This window comes from Pristiophorus japonicus, unplaced genomic scaffold (assembly GCF_044704955.1).
Source record: "Pristiophorus japonicus isolate sPriJap1 unplaced genomic scaffold, sPriJap1.hap1 HAP1_SCAFFOLD_242, whole genome shotgun sequence".
NCBI classification, from domain to species: domain Eukaryota; kingdom Metazoa; phylum Chordata; class Chondrichthyes; family Pristiophoridae; genus Pristiophorus; species Pristiophorus japonicus.
This window is the reverse complement of record NW_027252144.1, coordinates 635571-647961: the sequence shown is the minus strand read 5'-3', so window position 1 is coordinate 647961 and position 12391 is coordinate 635571.

The window sequence follows — 12391 nt, the reverse complement described above, 5'->3', positions numbered from 1 at the left end:
CAGTTAGCCTAACATCTGCCATTTGGAAAATGCTGGAGTCCATTATTAAGGAAGTAGTAGACATTTAGAAAATCATAATGCAGTCAAGCAGAGTCAACATGGTTTTATGAAAGGGAAATCATGTTTGACAAATTTGCTGGAATTCTTTGAGGATGTCACGAGCAGGGTGGATAAAGGGGAAACAGTAGATGTCATGTATTTGGATTTCCAGAAGGCATTCGATAAGGTGTCACATAAAAGGTTACTGCACAAGAGCTCACGGGATTGGAGGTAATATATTAGCATGGATAAAAGATTGGCTAACAGAAAACAGAGAGTTGAGGATAAATGGGTCATTTTCAGGTTGGCAAACTGTAACTAGTGGGGTGCCACAGGGATCAGTGCTGGAGCCTCAACTATTTACAATCAATATTAATGACTTGGATGAAGGAACCAAGTGTAATGTAGTCTAATTTGCTCATGATACAAAGATAGGTGGGAAAGCAAGTTGTGAGGAGGATGCAAAGAATCTAAAAAGGGATATAGATAGGCTAAGTGAGTGGGCAAAAATTTGGCAAATGGAGTATAATGTGGGAAAATGTGAGATTATCTACTTTGGTAGGAAAAATAAAAAAGCAAATTATTTAAATGGGGAGATTACAAAATGCTGCAGTACAGAGGGATCTGGGGGTCCTTGTACATGAAACACAAAGAGTTAGCATGCAGGCACAGCAACTAATTAAGAAGGCAAATGGAATGTTGGCTTTATTGCAAGTGGGATGGAGTGTAAAAGTAGGGAAGTCCTCCTACAACTGTACAGGATGTTGGTGAGACCACACCTGGAGTACTGTGTACAGTTTTGGTCTCTTTATTTAAGGAGGGACATACTTGCATTGGAGGCAGTTCAGAGAAGATTCATGAGGTTGAATCCTGAGATGAAGGTGTTGTCATATGAAGGTTAAGCAGTTTGGGCCTATACTCATTGGAGTTTAGAAGACTGGGAAGTGATCTTATTGAAACATGTAAGATACTGAAGGGGCTCGACAAAGTAGATGCAGAGAGGATGTTTCCACTCATGGGGGAATCTAGAACTAGGGGGCATTGTTTCAGAATAAGGGGTTGCCCATTTAAAACGATGAGGAGGAATTTCTTCTCAGAGGGTCGTGAATCTTTGGAATTCTGTTCCCCAGCGTGCTGTGGAGGCTGGATCATTGAACATATTTACAGTGTAGATGGACAGATTTCTGAATGATAAAGGAATCAAGGGTTATGGGGAGAGGACAGGGAAGTGGAGTTGAGGCCAAGATCAGATCAGCCATGATTTTATTGAATGGAGGAGCAGGCTCGAGGAGCCAAATGGCCTACTCCTGCTCCTATTTCTTACGTTCTTATGAATTGGAGGGGATTGAGGTAGAGGAACATGAGGTCTGTGTGGGAATTCATAGAAAGGGTCAGAGTCCAACTTCATCTTCCTATTCATTATCATCCTCCTGATGATCAAAATAGTTGACAAGGTGATAGTGATCTCATTGCAGTTGTTCCTCCGAATCACCATCAGCACCACCACCACTTTCCTCCACCTCTGCCCTACCCTATGACCAACCCCTCCCCCCTCTCCCTCCCAGTTACTGTGGTGGATCTGCAGGTAGAAGTCACAAATAGTTGAGCTGAAACTCTTGGGTTTAAAAACACGAGGAGGGGTTGGGAAATTCTGTCTGTGTAGTGCTGCACGTGTAGTGCAGGGCAGCAGTGCACGTATTCCGTCACAAATCTGGAGAGGGCAATGCCCCATCGCCATCTTTCACAGGAAGAGAGTAGTGCTTCCACAGTACTAACTTAATTGATACTTTTTGATGAGGTAACAGAGAGGGCTGATGAGGGCAATGCAGTTAATGTGGTGTACATGGACTTCCAAAAGGCGCATGGAATAAAAGGGACAGTGGCAGCATGGATACAAAATTGGCTAATGAAGGAAGCAGAGAGATGAGGTGAACGGTTGTTTCTCGGACTGGAGGAAGGTATGCAGTGGTGTTCCCCAGAGGTCAGTACTAGGACCACTGATTTTCTTGATATATATTAATGACTTGGACTAGGGTGTACAGGGCAAAATTTCAAAATTTGTAGATGACACAAAATTTGGAAGTATAGTGAACAGTGAGGAGGATAGTGAGAGACTTCAAGAAGGCAGACAGGCTGGTGCAATGGGTTCACATTACCTGAAAGGATGGTAGAGGCAGAAACCCTCATCACATTTAAACATTACTCAAATGTGCATATATAGGGCTCAATTTTCCCCAGTATTTGCTCTCTTTTTTTGGAGTAGGCTGCTTTTTCTGGCCTAATTTAAAAATCCCCAGTTTTCCCAATCAATTTGCACCAGCATAACTCACTTAAGTTAAGTTTTTTTGGGTAAGTTTTTATTTCTCAAAAGGGGGCGTTACCAGCCACCTACTCACATTCTGGCCATTTAGGAAACTTTGGCCAGCTAATAGTTACTCCATTTCTGCTTAAGCCAGCGTATGTGGCCACTCGAGAAAACCCTTGCAGAGAGTTAAAGAAATCGGCGCAAGTACATCGGAGACCATTCGGCCTGGGATAGGGCGGGAAGCGGAGAGGACGTGAACCTGAACTAACCAAGTCTTAGGGAACAGACTTGCAAAACCATCCTGCCTTCGCACAATTAAAATAATAAGAAATAAAAAATTTAAGTCCTACCTTCCGGATCAAACTCCAATTCACCTTTCTGCACTCGGCACGGGAAGGCAGCGGGCCGGTGCAGGAGGCCACTCGGCCTGGGCTAGGGGCAGGAGAACGCACTGGGAGGCCACTCAGCCTGGGCTAGGGGCGGGAGAACGCACTGGGAGGCCACTCGGCCTGGGCTAGGGGCGGGAGAACGCACTGGGAGACCACTCGGCCTGGGCTAGGGGCAGGACAACGCACTGGGAGACCACTCGGCCTGGGCTAGGGGCGGGAGGGAGCAATTCAACAGAGAGGCTGGTTTGGGAGAAGAGGAACTTTATGGTCTGCAGCCTGTGTGTGGTGATCACACCTTCCCTGCACATTCAGTTCCAGTATAGGCAGCAGAGCTATCAGGACATGCAGCACCAGGCTAATCACAATTAAAAGCAACAGCACCAATTTGGATCTCCAGAAGATCAGAATCGGCATTCTTCGATACAGCACGGCCATATTCTTAAAAACTCCGATTAAGAATCTTCAGAATGAAATATTTATTGTTAGTTGCTTTTGAAGTCTGGTTTCCTTGCACGTTTGCAGCAGAGTCTTGTCCAGCACCGAGAGACTGCCCTCAGCTCAGAAGCAGGCTGGATAAGACTCGGTGCATGGCTGAGGTTTGTTCAGTGCAGCCCTGGTCAGTGTGACCGTCCTGGCTTATCGCATTGCAAACAGAGGCCTGTGGAACCAGCCCTGAAGACTGCACTTCATGTGAGGGTTCCCCATATCTGCAGCACAGAAGGCACACAGACTCGGAGCGTTACTGCGCATGTGCGGCCATCAATTTTTTCCATCGCGCATGTGTAGACGTCCTGGCACATTTTCCAGCGCAGAACACAGGCTCCACCCACCCCCCACCCCCCGAGGTGACTGGCCACGCTGCGCGGCTGCAGAGAAGAGGCCAGACAGCAGCAAAAGTTGGAACATTTTGTTTTGGCAAGTTGGGAGCCAGGACGGGGGGTGAGCACTCGAAAGTGGTCAGGAAACCTGGGAGAACGGGAATCCCGCAGGTCCTTCCGAATTTAACAGATTATGAGGCTGGCGGGTAGACCCATGGCACTAGGCCGCAGAGAGGAGGGAGGGATCACTGGGGGCCGGGGGAGCCAGAGCACAAGGGGGCCTGGAGGAGGAGTGGGGGAGGAAATCAGCATTGATTGGGGCTGAAGTGCCAGTTCAGAGTCCAAGGAAGCAGGGGTGGGGTCAGGCACAATCGTGGGCCAGAGTAGCAGGGGAATGGAGGGATTCAGGAATGATCGGGGGCCGGAGGAGCATGGAGGGTGGTGGGATAGGGGGCAGGTGAGCATCAGAGGGAGATGAGTAGCATGGGGTGGGGTTTGGTGAGTGCCTTGTGGCGGGGGGTGGTGGATCGGAGGTGGGGATGGGGGGTGGTGGAGCCTCCTATCACAGGGGATGGGTTCAGCAGAGATGCTGGATCCAGAGGGCAAGTGTAATGGCACTTACCTCCTGGATCCAGCAGCCTTCGCCTTACTTTAGCTTGTGGGTTTCACGAGGCCTGCAAAACCCAACCAACCAGAGTTAAATTTAAATGGGTGACCCACTCCCTGGGAGCAGGTTGGCTGTGAAAGTGTGTGTGTTTGGTGGAGGGTCTGTTCGAAAGTCAGACTTTTAATACTTTAACTTCTTGCTGACCCAAACTCACCCGTTTTGGGGGGTTAAAATCCCGCCCCCCACAATTGCTTTGGTCTGCCTAATATTTAGCTGAAGGAAATTTCTGCTCATCCTGTACTGGATGCCATACCATGTATGTCCAGTCACGTGTGGTGGTTGTGGTCTGAAGAATGCAGGATACATGAGGGAACCCACAAGAAGCTCAAGCATATCAAATTTATTTACCACCAGTAGCAACAACTTGTATTCAAATAGCACCTTTAACGTAGTAAAATGTCCAAAGGCGCTTCACAGGAGTGTTTCAAGACAAAACAAATAAATTTGACACCGCGCCACATAAGAAGAAATTACGGCAGATGTAGTTTTAAGGAGCGTCTTAAAGGAGAAGAGTTAGAGAGGTTTAGGGAGGGAATTCCAGAGCATGGGACCTAGGCAGCTAAAGGCATGGCCACCAATGGTTGTTCAAGAGGGCAGAATTTGAGGAGCGCAGAGATTTTGGTGGGTTGTGAGGCTGAAGGAGGATAGGGGCGAGGCCATAGGGGGATTTGTTACCAAGGATGAAAATTTGAAATTGAGGCATTGCTTAACCGGGAGCCAATGTTGATCGGCGAGCACACGAGTGATGGGTGAGCGGGACTTGGTGCGAGCGAGGACAGGGGCTGGGCTGCCGAGTTTTGGATCACATCTAGTTTAAGTAAGATAGATTGTGGGAGGCCAGTCAGGTGTAGTCAAGTGTAGAGATAACAAAGGCATGGATGAGGGTTTCAGCAGCATACCAGGAGGATAGAAGGTAGTAGTTTGAAAATGCTACAAATAAAAAGAAAATTAACAACACGGTGTATCAATACTACAAACAGTGTAATCACAAGTAAACAGCAGGAAAATTTGACGTTCAGGCCATCACTGGATATCGATCAAGTAAATTAGGGTGAGTTGTGCTTCAACTGGCAACTAAGCCAAGCCAGAAGTCCCATGGAGTGAGGCGATTTCGATCTATCCGGCTTCAGCGACGCCATTGAACATTTCTGCTTCTTCTCCATCCATCAGAGAATCGGGATCATGCCGAGCATGATGACCTGGATGAGGCAGGTGACAAACATCATGCTCAGTAGCACCAAGCCGCAGATGCCCAGATACATGCTGCACAGGTATGACACAAACTCGTTGAATCCGATGCCGAATACATTGTAGAAGAGTGATTCTGGCGGCGGCGGCGGAGGGCTGGCCCACCATGTAGAGTAGGAGTTGCTGGTCATTTCCATAAAGTCGTCGAGCATGTCCTCAAACATGGTCCGCGGACCGGCCGCACGCCTGAGAGCGCACCTGCTCAAGGAAGACCGACCGAGATAAAACTACAGAGAAGCGACGATAGAATAGGGAATTTGTATCTGATATACAAGAAATGAACGAGGAACATAAAACTTTTGGTAAATTTTAGAAACTTGCTCAAAGAGAAAGCACGCCCGCAATCAGTCAATACTGTCAGCTGTAGAATTTACCAATATCTCGCAATGATTCCAGGTACCTTTCCCCTGAAGAGGAGAAGAATCCCTTTCTGGGCTTTTAAAATGAGTTGAAAGGGGCAGACGAAGCCTGCGGGGGATAAAAGTGGCTGCATTCATGGAGACCCCCCCCCAGTGTTTGGACTCATAGGAAAGGGAATTCAAAATGGACCTAAATTACAGAAGCTTGAGATCCCCTAAACATCTATGGGAAGGAGCATATCAATTTTAAGATTCAACAACATTTTGGCTGTGAAAAAGATTTACCAAATACAGGAGGTGGGGCCAACCTCTGAAGCAAATTCGTGTATTAAGGATCCCAGGCTATTCACCCTCTAAGAGCTAATCGAATTACCCAATCAATCACAATGGAAATCATGGTCAGAAAAAACTGGACAATCCTAAAACAATGCAAAACCAGTGATAGCACATTCTCACACTCTAATCGAGTTACTGCTGACAAAGGAGACATTTGAAAATCAATGGACAGAACAGTTAAAACAGAGCCCAAGAGATTTGATGGGAGATAACGGAACCTTTTTTGGGGATATATCTATCCCCCAGTTTTACAAGGAAAAGTAGCAGAACACAGACTCGAACAGAACATAAACTCGAAAGGAACACAGGCAGACACAAGCAGCCGGAGTGAAGAAATGGAGTCGTGAAGGAACCTACAAGAAATCATCAAGGACCGACTAAGCACGAGGCCCACGAAATGGAAGGTTGTCAGCAACCAAATTGACAAACCCGGGCTACCACAACCAGCAAAACGACCAACCAAAACCAACTCAGCAAAAACCGAAGATTCAACATTTATTTCCATTCTACAATCTACTTCTGAACGGCCAACGGGTGAGAAATTACCGAAAAGGACTAACTAAAACCAAAGAAAGTGGGTACTTATCCCATACATCCGAAATGCAACTTGCCGCATCAACGGACGCACCCCAACTGAAGACTACGCAGTCCGAAGTCCTCTCCGTCCGGGGTACGGCTCGCCTAGAAGGCCAAGTGCAGCGAACCCCGAAACCGTGATTCACCAGCAACTGTCTAAAGGGATTGGTGAGCATAGCCCCTGAACCCTCAGAGCTTTAACTTAGTTATTTTGGGGGAATTGGGAGGGGGGAGGCTGGGATAACTTGTGTAAATGTATCTGCATTCTCCTCTTTACCCCATTTAGAGTTTAAGCTGTATTCTTTTCCCCACAGGCTGTAATTTGACATTTTATTCAATGTGTTTTACCCCTCAGTGTATATTGATGGTAATATTCTGTGTGTGTTATTAAAGGTGTGCCTTTTACTTCTTTTTAGACACAATAAAGCCATACCTGCTTCTTACCTTGAAACCGATTGTCTGTCCAAGTCTGACACAGTCCCTTCATAATTCCAGTGTTTAGAACCAAGGGTGTGGGAGCGATTCGGAACCGCTCATATAAGGTCAGAAGGGAAAGCTGACCCCCTGAAAACCACCCCTTACACAGCGATAAAAGCCGCCGGCCTCACTCACTATTGTTGGGTCACAGCAGGCGGCCTGTCCGGGTTATCCCATCACCGGAGGGGAGGCCGGGGGCTGGGGCTGTCTAGAAAATACATTTTATAACAATGTTCAAAAATAGAGGGGGAAATAATGGAAGGTATTAAAAAGAATAACCATCTATTCACTTTGGTACTTAAGATGTAGTGTTTTTTTTAATTTAAAAAAAAATAACATGCCGCAATTTCTGCCCTTTTCTATCCGATAGGCAAGGCCATTGTGTGACGCTCTGTAAACGCGTTGCTTGGTGATATTTGACGCAGTGAGAAACACTTGCCGGAGCGTGGCTCGCGAGCTTGGTGGGTTGGCGGGTAAACTTCGCCAGGAAGCTGCTGGGTACATGCAGAAACTGCAGATAAAACACTTATCGTCAAAGCTGTTGGCATTGCACTAATGTTTACAACAGATAGTAATGGCAGATTAAAATGGTGAAACAATGTTTCTTAACAACTTATTTTTAAGATCGGCATATAGGTAACAGAAGTTCAAAGCTGAAATGAGTATTTGTCATTACCAATAACTTCGGTGCAGGGGCATTGTAATATATTCTTTAGAACATCACTAACAAACACACTACACAAAATGGCTCCAATACATATAATGTGACTACATCACATGACCTTTTTATTATCTACTCGCAGTAGTTGCATTACTACAGTAGTCCACTAGGTAGAGCTATATTATACTTTGCCCTCCTTAATGAAGAAGTAATCATAAAATAATCATCCTACATTACTTGCATAGTTATACACATCAAAAGATATGGACTTATTTTGCCATATTTACCAATCAAACTTAACCACTGGTTTTCTGTTTCGAAGAGGATACCTTCGCTCTCGAACAGAATTTTCCGAACTTGGTTTCAAAATTAGACTCATTCTCGGCTAAGCCCAAGGAGAGTTTTTCTCCAAGGGCAACCCTTGATCTACATTTTGACTCTTTACAACTTCAGACTGTTTTTCTACCTGACTCGGACTCAGACTTAAATTCTGACTTTGTCTTGAATTTGTATCTCGTACAACTGTAGGATTTTCCACTGGTACTCTACTTGTAACAAGACTATCTGACTCATCAGAAATAATCGAATCATTCCAACTTTCAACTCCTTCCACATCTGTAGGTAAAATATGATCAATGTGAACAACCCTAACCCATCCATGATCAAACATCTTGACCAAGTATGTGCGAGAGCCACACATCTTCACTACTCTTTCTGGTAACTATTTATGGTGATGGTTTTTCACTCTAACCTTCTGATTCAATTTCACACCTCTCTCTTACTCTACCTCAATCACATTTCTCTTTCCGTCTTAATTGTTTCTCTTCTACTGACTAAGCCAAGTTTGGCTTTAGCAACAAGAACCTGGTTCGTGGCTGTCATTTGAGAAACAACCCTGCTGGTGTTCTACCAGTAGTTGTATGAGGAGTATTACGATAAGAAATTTGAAATTTTGCCAAGTTGTGGCCCAATGACGACTGTCGTTTCTTTGGATTTGAATCCAACATTTGCTTGATGAGGGCACATTTTACAATTTGTACTGTGCGCTCTGCTGCACCATTTGAAGCAGGGTGGAATGGTGGAACTTTGGTAGGTTTCACATCGTTTCTCCTCATGAACTGTGCAATTCTTTTGAAGAAAACTGCAGCCCATTATCAGACACAATTTCTTCTGGGAGGCCATATGAAGGAAACAATCTATGCAAATTGTCCAGTGTTTTACTTGTTTTTTTCCACATGGGAAGCACCTCTACCCACTTCGAATGACTATCAATCACAATGATCAATTGTTGTCCTTTTAGCTCATCAAAATCTACATCTAACCTTTGCCACACCCTGGGAAGTCATTTCCATGACTGTAATGGAACTGATGGTGGTTTCTTGCTTACCAATTGACATGTTGTACACTGACTAACGAGGTATTCTATAACTTTATCGACACCTAGCCACCATAAGTAACTGCATGCAAAACTCTTGGTCAAGCACATTCCCAGGTGCTGGTCATGAAGATCTAACAATTTGGACCTGAACATATTTGGGATAATTACACTTGCTCCCCACATGATACAATCTTTATCCACTGACAATTCATTGCTACAAACAGCGTATGGATGAATATCTTCCTCTGGTACCTGGTTTGGACAGCCATTTTCAGGCAGGCAATGGAAAGGGCGTACAGCAAACCTGTCCCACTCACCCTTTCCCTCAACGACTATCTGACCCACATGTGACAGGGACTATGGTTCTCATATTGCACTGTTCAGCCACCTAAGGACTAATTTTTAAGAGTGGAAGCAAGTCTTCCTCGATTCCGAGGGATTGGTGGCTATATAATCTTGAGGCTATATAATCATACACCTTTGACATAACTGGGTCCAGTTTGGTTGCTCTACCTATCTCTTGCTATGACTGGCAGTTCATCAATATCTGAAAAATAGGGTGCGTGGATGAGTTCCATCGCAACTGAGAGACTTTCAGAGCATATGCGGAATGGCTGGAAATGCTTTTCACTGCAAATAGTATCGTCGAAGTCCCCGATGATGAAAACCGTAACTGGGTGGTGTTAGAAAGAAAACGGGCTATTTTCCTGACTGAAGCAAGCCCTGAGGTCTATGAAACCCTGAAAAATGTGCTTATTCCTGTCAAGCCAAAGGACACACCACTGACAGAACAGCACTACAGTCCTGAGCCCTGGGAAATTGCTGAAAGTTATCACTTTGGAACACAAGATCAATTGCATGATGAGAGTATCAGTGAGTACATTGTAGCATTAAAAAAGCTATCCATTCACTGTCATTTTGGAAACTTTCAGGACCAATCATTGCATGACCGTTTTGTTTGTGGGATAAAAAATGAACCAATCAGAAGAAAGTTGTTGACAACACTAACTTGACTTTTGATTTAGCTTGTCAAACAGCTATGTCAAAGGATATGACCAATCAATTTTGTGCCATTTCCAGTCATCAGAAAACCGAGGTGATCGCCTACAGGTTAAAAGTAAAAGGCAGTTGGGCCCCAAGGCCTCAGCAACTGGCCAAGATAAAAGTACATTGAAATCTTGCAATCTGAGTTTAGGACAACACATGCTCAAAGTTGACCTTATGTAAAGGCAGAGTCTTTCTTCCACAAGAAAACTGGGCATCTTGCAAATGCATGCCGACTGAAGAGTAAACCAACTTTCAATGCAAGCAGTAGAAATCACCAGAGACTACATAGCGTTGAAGAGAAGCAACAGGACGAGGAGGTTCTGGATATACATGTCATCAGGAGCATGATGGTATCTAAAAATGATTCGTGATGTATCATCATCCAAGTAGCTGTTGCAGAAACCAGGATACCCATGGAAATCGACACTGGTGCTTCCATGAGTGTAGTACCGAAAGTGCTGTATCTCAACAAGTTGAGTGATTTTCCACTGGAGAAGTCGAAGATAGAGCTGTGAGGCTACTCAGAAGAGCAAATCCCTGTGATAGGATGTATTACCGTATCGGTAAAATACAAGGATCACTTCAGAGTTTGCCTAGCTTAGTAGTGGCAGGATACAAGCCTGCCTTAATAAGTAGAAATTGGTTGGGATCACTGAAGCTGCATTGGAATGAGATTTTTCATGTTGAGACGAGATTTGCATCGAAGGATGATGTCATCAAGCAGTATCTGAAGGTGTTCCGCGAAACAGGCAGTCTGATCCAAGGTTTCAAGGTGAATGTCGGGGTACAGTTGTTTCCAGTAGAGTGGACAAGGGAGAACCAGTTGATGTGGTATATTTGGACTTTCAGAAGGCGTTCGACAAGGTCCCACACAAGAGATTGATGTGCAAAGTTAGAGCACATGGAATTGGGGGTAGTGTGCTGACATGGATTGAGAACTGGTTGTCAGACAGGAAGCAAAGAGTAGGAGTAAATGGGTACTTTTCAGAATGGCAGGCAGTGACTAGTGGGGTACCGCAAGGTTCTGTGCTGGGGCCCCAGCTGTTTACACTGTACATTAATGATTTAGATGAGGGGATTAAATGTAGTATCTCCAAATTTGCGGACGACATGAAGTTGGGTGGCAGTGTGAGCTGCGAGGAGGATGCTGTGAGGCTGCAGAGCGACTTGGATAGGTTAGGTGAGTGGGCAAATGCATGGCAGATGAAGTATAATGTGGATAAATGTGAGGTTATCCTCTTTGATGGTAAAAACAGAGTGACAGACTATTATCTGAATGGTGATAGATTAGGAAAAGGGGAGGTGCAAAGAGACCTGGGTGTCATGGTACATCAGTCATTGAAGGTTGGCATGCAGGTGCAGCAGGCGGTTAAGAAAGCAAATGGCATGTTGGCCTTCATAGCAAGGGGATTTGAGCACAGGGGCAGGGAGGTGTTGCTACAGTTGTACAGGGCATTGGTGAGGCCACACCTGGAGTATTGTGTACAGTTTTGGTCTCCTAACCTGAGGAAGGACATTCTTGCTCTTGAGGGAGTGCAGGGAAGGTTCACCAGACTGATTCCCGGGATGGCGGGACTGACCTATCAAGAAAGACTGGATCAATTGGGCTTGTATTCACTGGAGTTCAGAAGAATGAGAGGGGACCTCATAGAAACATTTAAAATTCTGACGGGGTTAGACAGGTTAGATGCAGGAAGAATGTTCCCAATGTTGGGGAAGTCCAGAACCAGAGGTCACAGTCTAAGGATAAGGGGTAAGCCATTTAGGACCGAGATGCGGAGGAACGTCTTCACCCAGAGAGTGGTGAACCTGTGGAATTCTCTACCACAGAAAGTTGTTGAGGACAATTCACTAAATATATTCAAAAAGGAGTTAGATGAGGTCCTTACTACTAGGGGGATCAAGGGGTATGGCGAGAAAGCAGGAATGGGGTACTGAAGTTGAATGTTCAGCCATGAACTCATTGAATGGCGGTGCAGGCTAGAAGGGCTGAATGGCCTACTCCTGCACCTATTTTCTATGTTTCTATGTTTCTATGTTTCTACAGAAGGACGCTTGGCCAGTTTACTGCAAGCCACGTCTCGTACCATA